At 35.0% G+C, this 17,116-nt stretch overlaps 1 protein-coding gene across 34 annotated transcripts in view; it reads left to right on the plus strand.

Annotated features, from left to right (window-relative positions):
* The window catches only part of SLMAP (sarcolemma associated protein), a 150,143-nt gene that overhangs the window by 22,806 nt on the left and 110,221 nt on the right, over positions 1-17,116 (plus strand). The gene's annotated exons all lie outside the window — the stretch shown is intronic.

Here is a 17,116-nt window from a genome sequence, read left to right on the forward strand (position 1 = left end):
TTTATTTTAATATTCTTTAGTTCTTACTGCTATGTTTCTGTTTATTTTTGTATATATGAACTATTTCATTAAAATAAATAACAGGTTAAGCCAACTGAAAAGGAAACCCATAATCTGTATCCCTAATGTAAGTTTAGGAAGTCAGTACTATTAAATTTCTCTAACATGTGTCTTAGATACTAATAGATCATAAAATATTAAAAAAATCAGATAGATGATGTGTTAGTAATGTTTTATATCTTGACCTGGGTGGTGGTTAGTTATAAAGGTGTGTTCACTTAGTGGTGATTCATCAAGCTATATACACTTTTGATTTGTTCACTTCTTTATATGCATTCCATACTTCAATAAATTCTTTATAATAATGTCAGGGGGTGTCTGGGTGGTTCAGTTGGTTAAGCATCCAACTTTGGCTTAGGTCATGATCTTATGGTTCGTGATTTTGAGCCCTATTATCAGGCTCTCTACTGTCAGCACAGAGCCCACTTTGGATCCTCTGTCCCCTTCTCTCTTTGCCCCTCCCCTGCTCAGGGATCTCTGTCAAAAATAAGTAAACATTAAAAAAATAGCAATGTCACATAAGATTTTTAAATTCCAAAGATTTCTTATTGCAGCTATATTATGTGTGTCTTTATTGGGATGAGCATAAGAGGATTATAAGTTATAAAGTATAAAACTAAATGGACTGACTTTCTGAGATTCTACTTCATTGAAGAATCTTTAAAAAGAATGAGATATATTGTCAAGCAACACAACAACAAACAGGGCATAGCACAATATACACAATAATCTACCTTTTATGCAAAAGAGACAAAATAAGAATTCATATTTGTTATTTATTTGTTTATGCATAAAGAAATCTGGAAGGGTTATACATAAAGGAGTTAGTAACCTGGTTATGTGGAAGTACGGTAGGGCGGAAACTGTCTTTATGAGATAAGGATGACAGGAAGACTTTTCAGTGTATATACCTTTTTTAGTATTTCTGGAACCTTGAAACTATACCACCTATTCTAAATAAATAAACATTAACTTATTAAGTTAAAAAGAAAGCATGTTTAACCTGGCCTATTTATTTATTTATTTATTTATTCATTCATTCATTCATGAGGGAGAGAACACACGTGTATATATACACATGGGGGAGGGGCAGAGAGAGAGAGAGAGAGAGGGAGAATCTCAAGCAGGCCCCATGCTCAGCACAGAGCCTTTATGGAGGGCTCAATCTAATGATTGTGAGATCACGATCTGAGCTGATATCAAGACTCAGACACTCAGACTCAGCCAAGTGCCCCAACATGGCTCTTTTAGGTAGATTCAGACTATGTCCTTTTGAGACTCATATTTACTTATTTGTTGGCTATAGAATATTTCCATTTTCAGGAGATTTGGTCTAGTATCTCTTGAGATAGAGAAATTTTGGAAATACTATGCCATCAGTTATGTTCAAAGAGGACTTTTTCAATTAAATACCCAAAACCTTTTCAGAGTTTCTCCTTTTCCAGTGTTATTTCAGTTATTTTTTGATTATCTCCTGTCTTTTTTGGATGTTGTACATCTGTAGGCAGAACTTTTCTTTTTCTTTCTCTTTCTTTCTTTCTTTCTTTCTTTCTTTCTTTCTTAATTATTTACTTAAGTAATCTCTACACCCAGCATGGGGCTTGAACTCATGAACCTGAGATCAAGAGTTCCGTGCTCTTGTAATTGAGCCTGCCAGCTGCCCCAGCAGAACTTTTATTTTAATGAGAAAGCTTTTTGTTAATAATATGACCGTATATTTAAACAGTTGATTAAATAGTGTGATTTAAAAAGTGCTTTGGTACTGTGACTTTGAGCTATCTGACATCATTTAATTTAAAGCAAAAAATAGTGTTAGTGTTTAAATGGCTAAACTGTCCCTTTTTTCTTTTTAAAACTTGATTTATTAAGACACATTTTATAAGCATGATAAAAATTACTGTTTAAATCAAAATCTCCAGAAGTTGAAATGGAGATTAAGAGTATAAATCTATACTATTTTAAGGAAATGTTTAAAGCTACTCCCTTAAAATCTGGTCCAGAATTAAATTGAAAGAAAAAAGTTTTTAGTTAATATTTTGTAGGGACATTGAAAGAAATATACAGTTTGTAACCTCAGCTTCATATTAGAATCGTCTGGAGCTTTTAAAACACATTGATGCCTAAATTATGATTTAATTATCCCCCAGAGATTATGATTTAATACTTCTAAATTATTCACATTTTAAAATCTGTAAGTTGTTAATATCTGTGAAGATCATGTTGACTGCATGACTATGCTATTTTGAGGGAATATTGAGAAGCGAAAATATATTAACTTAATCATGCATTTCTGCATTAAGTAGAATAAGGTGGTGATTTTTGTCATAGGCGTTTATTTTCCTTTTTTTTTTTTTTTAATTTATTTTTTGGGAGAGCACAAGTGGGGGAGGGGCAGAGAGAGTGGGACAGAGGAGCTGAAGCAAGCTCTGCGCTGACAAGCTGACCTGACAGCAGGGAGCCCCATATGGGGCTGGAACTCACAAACCTCAAGATCTTGACCTGAGCGGAAGTCAGACGCTCAACTGACAGAGACACCCACGTGCCTCTGGCATTTATTTTCCTATTAGACTGCTGATATCAGCTAAAAGCCCCTACTTAAAAACAAGAAAAAAACCCATATACAAAAGATCCTGTATGACTTTTGGTTAATGATGTTTGTGAACTGCTTAGGGGTACCTGGGTGGCTCAGTCAGTTAAGCATCTGACTTCCCACTTCGGCTCAGGTTACAATCTGGTGGTTTGAGACCCGCATTGGGCTCTGTGCTGACAGTTCAGAACCTGAAGCCTGCTTCAGATTCTGTGTCTCCCTCTCTCTGTGTCCTTCCCCTACTGTCTTTCTCTCTCTCTCTCAAACATTAAAAAATTTTTATTAAAAAAACTATATAATTGTCATTGTGAAGTTTACTTGTAAAATGAGCGTATAACTTTTTTCAAACTGTTGTTATAGTTTTAGGTGCTTTAGAATAAAAATTGTACAAGTGTTTAGGAAAATCACAAAGATTAAGAACTTGTAATATCAACTTAATATTAAAATTTCTATTCCTATCACTGTATGTGGTTTTTAATGAATATACTCCAGTATAGAATAAAATGCTAGCAAGATTTAGCAAACATAAGTGTTTACTTGAGTTTAGGGAATTTGAAGTACATCTCCATCTAGATAAAATTTAAAATTCAAATATATTTTAATAGATTAGAGATTATGCCATTTATAATTATGCCATAGTTTCTTGATAGCTTCAGGGAATGAGTCATTTCAGAAAACAGGATTTTCTGATGAGTTGAAAATGTACACCTTTTACAACCAAATAATTTTTTGGATGGAAATTTTTCTAAAGTGATTAAACATTTCCTTGTCACCTTAAATAGAGTAAAGGAAAAAACCTTTTCTTAATGACCTGGTTATATTTACTAATAGAATTATGCACTTAGAGGCATTAGAGGTTATAAGTTTTTTACCCCTGTGCTAGGTGACTTTGTATTAGCATGTTTTAAAATTACTGAATTAGTGCATTTTTGTAATGTGTTGGTTCTTCTGGATTGTTATTTGTCAGTTTTCTGGGTCAGCCATCACTATAGGAACTGTTTAGAAATAAAATATATGTTTTAAACATATATGTAAATATATGTGTCTAAAACATATATGTAACTATGGATCTGTGAGGAAACATGGATTTTATAGTGCATGAACTTGGACTTCTACACTTCTCTTCTTACCTTCTGGTTATCAATAGAATATGTTTAAAATGGTGTTATTGGAATCTTTGATAAATATATTGCTGGAAACTTTTAGGAAAATGTTAAGATACTCTACCTAAGATCAGGTAACAAATGGCCATGAAATCTCTTCAGCTTTTTACACTATAAGTTATTTTGATCTCTTCAGCCTTTCTTTGCAATATGTTATTTTTATATTACATTTTCAAAAATTTCAGTAACTAGCTTCATTTATTGGAAAATATATGATAGGTACCTCTATAATTTTTTCAGCAAATATTTATCAATATTCTACCCGTTGCTAAAGATGAAAAAACAAATGTCTGACTTCTTGAAATCATAAGTCTATTTGAACAAAACAATAAAAAACCTTTGAGTGTAGTATAATATTATCGTGGCATATGCCTGGGTGTTAACGATATTATAGAGGAGGAGCATCTAATTCAGTGTATCAGTTAGTTTATGCTAGTTATATTGTGGTAATGAACAACCCAAGACCTCACTTGATTTAGTTTTTGCTCATGTTACATGTTTAAGTAGGTGGCTGCTCCATCCACAGTTGTTCTCCTTTCTGGAATTCAGGCCAGAGGAGCAGCTCCTGTCTGGGACATGTTCTGGTGGTAGAGGGACAAGAGCTGTGCATAGCCATGGAGTTACAGTGAATGCTTCTGCTCAGAAATGGCACATGCCACTTCTATTCACATTTTATTGCCCAAAGCAATGCACATGGCCAAGTGTGATGAAGTTGAGCAGGAAATGTAATTTAATGTTCATATAGGAAGAGGCAGTGGAATAATTGAACACAGTCATATGTTTTACTACATTCAGCTTACTTCCCAACTCAAAGTGAAAATTATCTACCTGTGGGAATTATCAAATAAGAATGTATTTTAACAAAAATAAAGTTGTTTTTCATTCCCTTTTGAGTGTTGTAATATTCATAAGGTAAATGGTTTGTATTTCTCAGATGAGAAAAGTAAGACATAAAGAAATTATAATTTGAAGTAGTGTTCTTTTAAGCAGATAGAAGACTGTATCATTGATATACTACTTAGTGTCTTTTGTGAATAACTCTGACATTTGACATTGAGTTATGGGATTTAGTCATAAATGTTTTTTTCCAAACATCTCTTCGGTCTACTTTATCTTGCTGATTCATCTGCTTTGTCATGGACTGAATCTACATTAATCATATTTTCAGATAAAACTCTGGGATATATGATTTCATGGGGTCAAATATTAGAGTAGGTAGAGAGTGACATAAATTACATAGCATTTGCTTATTGAGCATCTCTTTATTAAGCATTTACTGTATGGCATATTTGCAAGTTGACAGGGATACAGGGGTGACAAGAGATGATCCCTGCTTTTAGTGATTCTACATAAACGGACATGTATACAGATAATTACAATAATACAATGAAATAATTGCTAAGAGAGGTGCTATTTAAATGAACTGCAGTAGAAATGTTGAGGCTAGGATGACCGATTAATAAGGCAATGAAGGAGGGAACAGAATGTCACCAGAAGTGACATCTAAAACAAGTCCTAAAAGAAGAACAACATTTTAGCATGCACATGAGGGGGAAGTACACTTTAGGCAATATCAATAAATAGCATGAGTTAATAGCATGAAGGAAAAAAACAAAGGTAGCTTGTTTGAGAAACTTTGTTTTCTAAAAGTAATCTCTACACCCAACATGGGGCTTGAACTCACCACCCTGAGATCAAGAGTCTCATGCTATACTAACTGAGCCAGCCAGATGCCCCTTGTTTGAGAAACTTTTAGTGATTTTGTGTAACATAATATGGGGGAAGGAAGAGAAGATGAGGCAGACAAAGTAGCTTAGGATCAAATCATGAAGGATTTTAAATTTTTTTTAGTGTTTTTATTTTTGAGAGAGAGAGAGAGAGAGAGAGCTAGCGAGCGAGCATGAGCATGGGAGGGGCAGAGTGAGAGGGAGACCCAGAATCTGAAGCAGGCTCCAGGCTCTGAACTGTCAGCACAGAGCCTGATGCAGGCCTTGAACCCCCCAGACTGTGAGATCATGACTTGAGCTGAAGTCAGTCACTCAACTAACTGAGCCACCCAGACGCCCCTCAAATCATGAAGGATTTTAATGTTATGCTATTTTTTTTCCTTTAGGACTGGTGGTGAGGAGTTCGAAAAGATTTCAAAAGAATCACATGGTTAGATCTTTGTTTTTAGAGGAGCAGTCTTGGTGATAATGTGGAAGATATTGCCTAGAGGCAAGGAGACCTGGTAGAGTGATATAGTAGAAAGGACAGTTAGAAACAAACGGGAGTGCAACAAAATCATCTGTATGGAGGGAGACAGATTTGGGAGTCATCAACCAAAGTAGTGAAGGGTGTAGGAAATATACTCCCAGGGAAGTTTGTACATCTCTAGAAAAGTAGAGGCTAGAGAACCCTGGGGATGATCAGCATTGAAATAGCTGGCAGGGAAAAAGAAAACAGTTGGAAGAACAGCCAGAGAAGGAGGACCAGGAAAGATTGGGTTTGTGAGATACAAGGCAAGGGAGAGTTTTTGAGAAGACAATTATTAACAGCACTCAAATGTCACTTTATAGGGAGTATAAGTATTAAAAGCTGGGCTATTAGTGGAGTAGTAGGTATGGAAGCTCACTGGCAATGGGTAAAAGGCTATAAATAGTGAGTGTTACAGCTCTGACAGTGCTTGAATAAGTGGACGCAGAGGGTAATATTACCATGTAGGGGCACCTGGGTGCCTTAGTTGGTTGAGCGTCCGACTTCGGCTCAGGTCATGATCTCACAGCTCGTGAGTTCGAGCCCTGCATCGGGCTCTGTGCTGACAGCTCAGAGCCTGGAGCGTGCTTCAGATTCTGGGTCTCCCTTTCTCTCTGTCCCTAACCCACTCACATTCCGTCTCTGTCTCTCTCAAAAATAAACAAACATTAAAAAAAATTAAAAAAAAAAGATTACCATGTAAAAGATATGTGTATGTACATTTCCATGATGGTAATTTTTTTTCTCCAGTTTTAGTTGTTGGTAATTCTGAGGAGACTTTGGTGGGTGGTGCGATGTGGAGTGAGAAAAGTCTTCTAGGTTAGGCATTCCTTATCCACATTAATTTTTCAGTAGACTTAAATGTATGTTGGTATCGTATTGCATTAAATACGATTTGTGCAAATGGGACATGAATCCCAGGTGTCAAAAATGCGTGGGAATGTTAAAATTTTGTAATTCCACACATTAGAAATTCAGTAGCATGGATGATATTCTCTGGTACTTTTATATATATAATATATATAAAATGTAATATGTATATATTAATTTACATTCAAATTAGTTAGCACATAGTACAGTAATGATTTCAGGAGTAGAATCCAGTGATTCATCCCCTACATATAACATCCAGTGCTCGTCCCAAGTGTCCTCCTTAATACCCCTTGCCCATTTAGCCCATTTCCCCCACCTAAAACCCCTCCAGCAATTCTCAGTTCTGTGTATTTAAGAGTCTCTTATGTTTTGCCCCCCTCCCTGTTTTTATATTATTTTTGCTTCCCTTCCCTTATGTTCATCTGTTTTGCATCTTAAATTCCACATATGAATGAAGTCATATGACATTTGTCTTTCTCTGACTAATTTTGCTTAGCATAATACACTCTAGTTCCACGTTGTTGCAAATAGCAAGATTTCATTCTTTATGATTGCTGAGTAATATTCTATTGTGTGTGTGTGTGTGTGTGTGTGTGTGTGTGTGTGTGTGCGCGCGCGCGCGCGCGTGTGTGTGTGTATGTACACCACATCTTCTTTATTCATTCATCAGTCAGTGGACATCTGGGCTCTTTCCGTACTTTGGCTATTATCGATATAAACTATATAAACTGCTATAAACATTGGGGTGCATGTGCCCCTTTGAAACAGCACACCTGTATCCTTTGGATAAATACCTAGTAGAGCAATTGCTGGGTCATAGGGAGTTCTATTTTTAATTTTTTGAGGAGCCTCCATACTGTTTTCCAGAGTGGCTGCACCAGTTTGCATTCCCATCAGCAGTGCAAAAGGGTTCCTCTTTCTCCACATCCTCATCAGCATCTGTTGCTGCCTGAGTTGTTAATTTTAGCCATTCTGATAGGTGTGAGGTGGTCTCTCATTGTGATTTTGATTTGTATTTCCCTGATGATGAGTGATGTTGAGCATTTTTTCAAGTGTCTGTTAGCCATCTGGATGTCTTCTTTGGGAAAGTGTCTATTCATGTCTTTTGCCCATTTCTTCACTGGATTATTTGTTTTTTGGGTGTTGAGTTTGATAAGCTCTTTATAGATTTTGGATACTAACCCTTTATCTGATATGTCATTTGCAAATATCTTCTCCCATTCTGTCGGTTGCCTTTTAGTTTTGCTGATTGTTTTCCTTCATTGTGCAGAAGCTTTTTATCTTGATAAGGCCCCAGTAGTTCATTTTTGCTTTTGTTTCCCTTGCATCCGGAGACATGTTGAGTGAGAAGTTGCTGCAGCCAAGGTCAAAGAGGTGTTGCCTGCTTTCTCCTCTAGGATTTTGATGGGTTCCTGTCTTACGGTTAGGTCTTTCATCCATTTTGAGCTTATTTTTGTGTATGGTGTTAGAAAGTGGTCCAGGTCCGTTCTTTTGCATGTCGCTGTCCAGTTTTCCCAACACCATTTGCTGAAGAGACTGTCTTTATTCCATTGGATATTCTTTCCTGCTTTGTCCAAGATTAGTTGGCCATATATTTGTGGGTCTATTTTTGGGTTCTCTATTTTCCATTGATCTATGTGTCTGTTTTTGTGCCAGTACCATACTATCTTGATCATTACAGCTTTGTAATACATCTTAAAGTCTGGAATTTTGATGCCTCCAGCCCTCTAGTACTCTTTGATATTCTGAGGTTTTACAGCTAGGAATTTATCTTTGCATTTCTCTTGGTACAAAAAAATTATGTCTGCAAAGTGTGTGTGTGTGTGTGTGTGTGTGTGTGTGTGTGTGTAACTGATAGCTGGATATATATCCAGCTCTTGCTATGTCCAAAGTGTATGAATGAGAGACACTCTAAGGACTGGTTAATCTGTGAATGATTGATAGTTATTTTATATTTGGCCAAAATTAAATTTTTAGCACATATCCTATAATATTCAATGAAAGGGTTAAATGTCTTTGTATCTATCCTGATGAACACTTAACTATTAAAGAATGGTTATAGGAACTTATAAACCAAGATTTAAAAAAAATGGAAACACTGATCAAATTTAAATATTTTTGCAGTGAGAGATACATTTTGCAAATTATCAAATTCTATTTTATGTTTGGTCACTTATTTTCATTTCATGTAATTTTACAATAGTTTTTCAGTTTCAGTTTTTCAGTTTTCAGTTTTATTCTTGTTTTTTGTGGTAAGTGCTGAATATGTAATGATTAAAATGTAGTTTCAACATTAAGTAAAAATGAAGATAGAAATTATTAATTAAATATGTAAGACTAATAATTCCTCTGAATTTATACTATGTAAAATGAGGTCATGTATGTGGAACTGGTTTTTTTTTTTTTTAATGTTTATTTTTGAGAGAGAGAGACAGAGTGTGAACAGGGGAGGGCCACAGAGAGAGGGAGACACAGAATCTGAAGCAGTCTCCAGACTCTGAGGTGTCAGCACAGAGTCCAACGTGGGGCTCAAACCCACATACCGTTAGATTATGACCTGAGCCGAAGTCGGATGCTTAACCGACTGAGCCACCCAGGCACCCCTGGAACTGTTTTTATGAAGTATGTAGTTAGAAATTAAGTATCTGATTTTAAGTATAGAAGAAATATTCAAAATTCACTCTAAATTTAATAGAAAAACATAATTAAGTTATTCTGGAGCAAAGGGATCAAATAAAATATTTTCAATTTCACAGAGTTTTATTCATAAATGTAAAGATAATAAAGATGTACTGAAATGTATTTTAAAAATACATTTTATATGGGTTCTAGGATGGAAAAATTTATTTTGAGTGGGATGGGGGGGCAGGGAAAGAAGACTTTGGAGGAATGGCTTTTTGTGAGTTTTGGCCCAATGTAAGTATATAGCAGCAGCCTTACTTAAAAAAAAAATGTAACATTTTATTTAGCATGTGTTGCAGTTCTAAACCTTAGTAGTCTTTAACTTGCACAATGTTTTCTCTTGTACAGCATGTATGTCAAAACCCAGAATCTGCACTGTCACTTCCTTGTTGTAAATCTAGCTCTCCTTCTAAGATAACATGCCTGAAACTGAGTGTAAATTTCTCAGGGTCTTGAAAAACAGTTTGAGAACAAAATAAAAGTTAGGTATGATTAATTTCCTATGTTATGACTATTTAAAAGTTCATTTCAATATTTTCAATATGATTTTCAAAAATTATCAAATGAACTCTATCAATGGAAAACTCAAAAAATACCTTAAGTTTTATGGCATAGCATCTAAATTTGCTTACATTAAGTACTCACAAATTGTTAATTTCAGTTAGTAAAAGAGATCTCTCATACTTGAACCAGTTTACATTCTTTACTAAACTTTAGAGTTGAAACTCTATAAAGGCGTTTCATCTTAAATTTTGCTTGATATTTTAGATTTTATTTTATTATTTTATTATTATTTTTTAACGTATTTAGAGAGAGAGAAGGAGAGAATAAGCAGGGGAGGGGCAGAGAGAGAGGAAGAGAGAGAATCCCAAGCAGGCTCCACACTGTCAGTGCAGAGCCCGATATGGGGCTTGAACCCGTGAACTGTGAGATCATGACCTGAGCCAAAACCAATAATGGGGCATTCAACTGACTGAGCCACCTAGGCATCCCGACATTTTAATATTTAAATGTTTATTTTTAATTTATTTTGAGAGAGAGAAAGAGTGAGAGAGAACATACACATGAATAGGGGAGGGGCAGAGAGGCAGAACCCCAAGCGGGCTGCATGTTGTCAGTGCAGAGCCCAATGAGGGGCTCCATCTCATGAAGCATGAGATCATGACCTGAGCCTAAATCAAGAGTTGGACACTTAACCGACTGAGCCGCCTAGGTGCCCCAGATATGTTAGATTTTAAATAAAGTCCTTAACTGAGGTGAATCTAAAATCGTATTCAAATGTGAGAAGTATGACAGGATATTTTAGTGGGATATCTTTTTGGTATGTTCAAAGTGAATTGTTTGAATTTGAACTACAGCTTTAATTGCATGTCTGTTGCCTGCAGGTATCTTGTTTAAAAAGAAAAGTGAAATAACTGAATAGTGCCATTTGTCATTCTAACAATAGAGTACTTTGATTTAAGAAACAAAATTTTGCCATAATTATGTTAATTAAATGTTTAAATGCAAACTTGTTAGTGATATTTTTATGTAAATACCTTTTGTTGGTATTGATTTTAGTATTTATATGACAGGCATAGAAACTTTTTATGAAATACTAATGCTTTACAGTAGGATGTCTTTAGCCAAATTGGTCATTGTTAGAAATTGTTCTCAACTCTGTTATGGGATTGTCATTATAGTTTTTTTCTTTTCTGTTATCTTGAATTCTTTCAAGGTGGGGAACTTTGTCTTCTGTGCTCATTGTTCTAGAGTTAGTACTGTCTAGGTTTTAACATGGTTTTATGTTTTCTTCTTAGATCTTGTAGATACTGATTTTGTCTATTATATTTTACTTAAATTTTATCTTTGTCTTTAGATTTTATTTTCTATATTGTGTATTCCTTTTATTTGTCTATGATGAATTCTATGTATATATAATTATTTTTACCATTAAATAGTTAATTTTTTAGAAGTTTATGGAGCCATTATATTTTCTGTTATACTGACAATGTAAAAAATAGAGGAGATTTATGAATATGTTTAAGTATTTAACAACACAAGCAAGTTATATAGACTCATCTACCTCTAGTCAGTGTGGTATTTAAAGAGAAATTCTTTTCATCCTCTGAAACTCTAGTCCTATATCTCTGGCTTTTCATACATTACAATTCCGTTTCTAGATGTGTAGAATTCCTTAATCTACATGTGAATTCCCAAAACATAAACACAGTATTCTACAGATTTCAAAATCCTGTTGATTGATTTAGCCATCACTGAGCACTTCCTATGTGCCCCACACTGTTCTAACCAAAACAAAGTCCCTGACTCTACGAAGCTAACATTCTAGCCCGCATGTACCATCATCCATCTTTCATTATTACCTCAGCCTATTTAGGACAAATTGGAATGTTTCTGATTTGTTGACAGGTAATCCAACATAATTCAGTTCCTCTTGTCCTATAAATTTGCTGTGTAAAAGCAAATGCTATCATATGGCCCCAAAGTATTCTGGTTAAATTTGAGTTTTGTTCTGAATTACTAGTGCTCTACATTTGGTGAAATTTGTACATATCTCCTTTAATTTTATAAATTTAGATCATATATGTATCTTGGCCTCTTCTTTACTAACAGGTAAACTTAAAGTATTTTTCAAGGTCATCAAGGAACTGCTTAGAAGTTATTTAATGTCTAATGTTATATTAGACATTGAATGATTTTGTTTTGGTGGTTATTTCTTTTGTTTCTTCTCTACTCTGAAACTCACTTTTCTGTCTTCCTCAATGTGACTTTTAATAGAACTTTTAAAACTTTTGTTTGCCTGACATTGTACTTTTCTAGTTCTTAACTTTTCGACAGTTTTGACATTTCTATCTTTATTTCCATTGTCTGTGCAGACTTTATCCTGTCGAGTTTCCTCCCTAATTCTCTCAAAATTCACATATTTACAGTCTTAAATTACTACTTCTAAGAGCTTTATTTCAAAATTTGTGTACTTATCATGAATTTCTTAAATGTATTTTTAGTTTATTTTTTAACTTTTTAAAGTTTACACTTCAGTGGTTTTTAGTATACTCACAAAATTTACAACTATTACCACTATTTATTTCCAGAACATTTTTATTGCTCCCCAAAGAAACTGTACCCATTTAGCAATCACTGTTCATTTCCTCCTCTTCAAGCCTCTGGCAACCATTAATCTACTTTCTGCCTCTATACATTTGCCTATCCAGGAGTTACTTCATATAAATGGAATCATGTAACATGTGGAGTTTTGTATCTGGCTTCTTTCATTCACTCTGGTGTTTTCAAGGTTCATCCATGTTGTAGCATGTATCTGTACTTTATACCTTTTATTGCCAAATAATATTCCATTGTAGGCATATACCATATTTCATTTATCACTTTTACTACATACTCAGTTGATGGATGTTTGGGTTGTTTCTACTTTTTGGCTATTATGAGTAATACTGCTGTGAACATACATGTACAAGTTTTTTTGTGGACATTATGTTTTCAGCTCTCTTGGTTATATACCTAGGAATAGAATTGCTGGGTCATATCATAACTCCATATTTAATGTCTAAAGAAACCGCCAAACTGTTTTCCAAAGTGGCTATACTATTTAACATTTCTACCAGCAGTGTTTGAAGGTTCGATTTCTCTACTTCCTGGTCAACACTTGTTATTGTCTTTTTTATTGTAGCCAGCTAGTATGAAGTGATACCTCACTTTAATTTTTGTTTTGCATTTCCCTAATTAATAATGTTGTGAGCATCTTTTCATGTACTTACTGGCTATTTGTATGTTTTGTTTTTTTTTTTTTCTGGAGAAATGTTCATGTCCTTTTCCCACTTAAAAATTAGGTTATTTATCTTTTTATTGTTGAGTTGTATATTCTGGATATAATTCCCTTATCAGCTGAGTGATTTCAAAAATTTTTTTTCCATTCTATAGATTGTTTTGATGGTGCCTTTTTTGTTATTACAGTAAAACATACATAACATAAAATTTACTATTTTTTAGTATTTTAAGGGTACAATTCACTGGTATTAAATACATTCACAGTGCTGTGGAACTATCACCTTTATTCATTTTCAGAACTCTTCCATCACCCCAGACAGAAACTCTGTACTCATTAAACAATAACTCTCCTTCTTCTTCTACCCCAGTCCCTGATAACTCCTCTATTTTTACTGTGTGGCTCTATAAATTTGCCTATTCTAAGTGCCTCATGTAAGTGGAATAACATAGTATTTGTCCTCATGGTGTCTTTTATAGCAGAGAAGTTTTTAATTTTGATGAAGTTCAGCTTACCTTTTATTTTTCAAGTAATTTTTTAAAAAAATTTTTTTTTTCAACGTTTTTTATTTATTTTTGGGACAGAGAGAGACAGAGCATGAACGGGGGAGGGGCAGAGAGAGAGGGAGACACAGACTCGGAAACAGGCTCCAGGCTCCGAGCCATCATCAGCCCAGAGCCTGACGCGGGGCTCGAACTCACGGACCGCGAGATCATGACCTGGCTGAAGTCGGACGCTTAACCGACTGCGCCACCCAGGCGCCCCTCAAGTAATTTTTAATGATCTTAAAATTCTTCATTTATATGGTCACTTGTGCTTTTTATGTCATACCTCAGATGCTATTGCCTAATCCAAGGTCATAAAGATTTATTTTAATCATTTTTGAGTACTCTCTTACTTGGTTCTTTCATCCATTTTCAAACATCAATGTAACTATCAGAGGTTTTGTGAGAAGGCTTTGTTAAATGTTCTTATTTATTTATTTATTTATTTAATGTTTATTTTGAGAGAGAGAGAGAGAGAGAGAGAGAGAGAACGAACATTCAGGGGAGGGGCAGAGAGAGAGGATCCCAAACACTGATAGTGCAGATCCCAGTGCAGGCTTGATCTCACAGCCATGACATCATGACATGAGCTGAAATCAAGCGTTGAAAGCTCAACTGACTGAGCCACCCAGGTGCCGTTAAATGTTCTCTTTTAAAATTTTTAGATCAGGATAGTGGCTTTCAAATTTTAGAATCTCCTGGGATGCTTACTAAAACTACAGGTTCCTGAGAGGATATTTGTACATTTGTAGTAAACTTCTAGGAGACTTCACATCACATTGAAAAAGTGTGTAAGTAAAATAGGCCAGCATAGTGATTAAGAGCATGGATCCTGGAGCCTCACTACCTGGGTGTGAGTTAGACAATCCTGGTTGTCACTTTTTAGCTGTATGATCTTGGGCAAGTCACTTATTCTTTAGGCATTCATTCCCTCTCTTATGGGGTCCCTTGCTCTCTCTGTTGCAAGGATTAAACAAGCAAATATCTGTGAAGTGCTTAGAGTAATTTGGCAATAGTGTTAACCCCGTAATTGTTAGATATTGTCATACCCTTTAATTTTAGTAATGTCATTTCTAGGGACCTAATCTAGAACATTATCAGCGATGTTGCAAAAAGATGTAGGTATAACAGTTTCATCACAGAGTAATTGCAAGAATTTACCATATGTAGTCTAAATTAATGAAATTTATGAAATGCCATTTGCTAGTCATATTTTCAAAAATATTTAATACCATGAAAAATAATGACGTAAATGAAAAAGTCAAGTAAATATACAACTATATATAAATTATGTCTCTAAACTTCTTTGAAAATATGGGGTAGGTAAGCAGAGTGTTGGTCTTACATTGCATATAAAGAAGTATGTTAAAATGTTGACATGGGTTATTCTGGGAAGCCAGGAGGAATGATTTTAATTTTCTTCTGTACTTTATTGTACTCTCCTGACTTCAACAGTAAGTATACACAGAAAAACAAATCATTTTATTTATTTATTTGTTTATTTTTATTATTTTAGAGAGAGAGCGCACACAAGCAGGGGAGAGGGACAGGCGGAAAGAGAAAGAGAATCCCAGGCAGGCCCTACACTGAGCGCAGAGCCCAACATGGAGCTTGGTCCTACAACCCTGGGATCATGACCTGAGCCAAAATCAAGAATCAGACGCTCAACTGACTGGGCCACCCAGGTGCCCCCAAATTATTTTTTTTTAAAAGACAAAACATGGGGAAAGCTCACTGTAAAATAGGAAAAATGACAGGAAAGTAGGAAAAGCCCAATGTGAAATAGGAAAGCAGAATGTAAATAGGAAACCTGAGTCCTAGTACTAGTATTGTTATTAAATAGTCTCAGGCCTCGGGATGCCTGGCTAGCTCAGTAGAGCATGCAACTCTTGATTTTGGGGTCGTGAGTTCAGGCCCCACTTTGGGCTGGCAGATTACTTAAAAAAATAGTTTTCAGCCTTGAATGAATTTTCTGTCTACCTTGGGGGCAGAGTTTCCTCATCTGTGAAATGGGAAATTGAACTAAAATTAAAAAGACAGTGTGTAGACTGGTTAAGAGTTGGGAGGTTAGAGGGGGGAGTTAGGGACTGCAGTTTAAGAGATCACTGTGTGGGTTCATGCCCTGGTTCTTCTTCCTATTCACTTGGTGACTTCTGGCAAGTAATTTAACCTCTCTGTGCCTCAGATTTCTTGTTTATAATGTGGGGATAGTAATAATACCTTATAGGAGGGGTGTGAGAATCAAATGAGTTAATAATACATGTAAAGGACTTAATATAGAATCTGGCACATAGGAAGGATTCAATCAATGTTACCTATTTTTACTGGTATATAAGATTCTTTCTAATGCAGTCATTTATTTCCAATAATATTGGTAGTCAAGTGAGCAATTCTTAAATTTGTCATTTGAAATTTAGCTCATTTTTTATTTAGGTATTTTGAAGTCCCCGTTTCCCTCCCCCAGCTTTACTATTATGTCTTATGTTTAGTATAGGCAGCTTCTTTGGGGCCTAAATTATCTTATTGTTGAGGGTATTTTGTAGACTTTTTCAGCAGTAAAAATCTCATTTGATTTTATAGAGGTTTTTTTTTTTTTTTTTTTCCCCAATTCTTTTTGTTCTGAAACTAATGCATGTAGCTTAATATAGTTGTAGTTAAGTTACATAGGCTGTTAGGTTGTACCTACTTTTCTTCAACTGATGTTTCAATTTTAAATTTAGGAACCAGCATAAAGCCCAAGAGAATGTTACAGCTCAATTAGTCCATTCTAGTAAAAGCTAATTTTGTAAGGTAAACAACTGAACTGTTGGTAGAGCATGACCTACAGTAATGACTGGGTGCATAGATGTTACTTAACTTAATCCCAGAAAAAGAATGTATCCAAATGGTTTAAGAGAGAAATCTGAGTATGTGAAAATCACTTTCCGAGTCAGCAACCATGTTAATTCATTTTGGAACTCCTAACAGACTACAGAAATAGATGACTTTCATAATATTATATCATTTTCTTTCACTGACTATATATGACATACTTAATTAAAGTGACTCAGCTATTCCATCCCTTTGGAAATTTTCATCTGTAAGCAAGTCACTGTATGGTACCTCAGTTTATGGTGGCAGTCATAATGAAGATGATTATTTATTTTTTTCCCTGCGAGGGATAAGAATGAAAGTTGTATTTCAATACATT

Source organism: Panthera onca, chromosome A2 (genome assembly GCF_046562875.1).
Source record: "Panthera onca isolate mPanOnc1 chromosome A2, mPanOnc1 haplotype 2, whole genome shotgun sequence".
Taxonomy (NCBI): Eukaryota; Metazoa; Chordata; class Mammalia; order Carnivora; family Felidae; genus Panthera; species Panthera onca.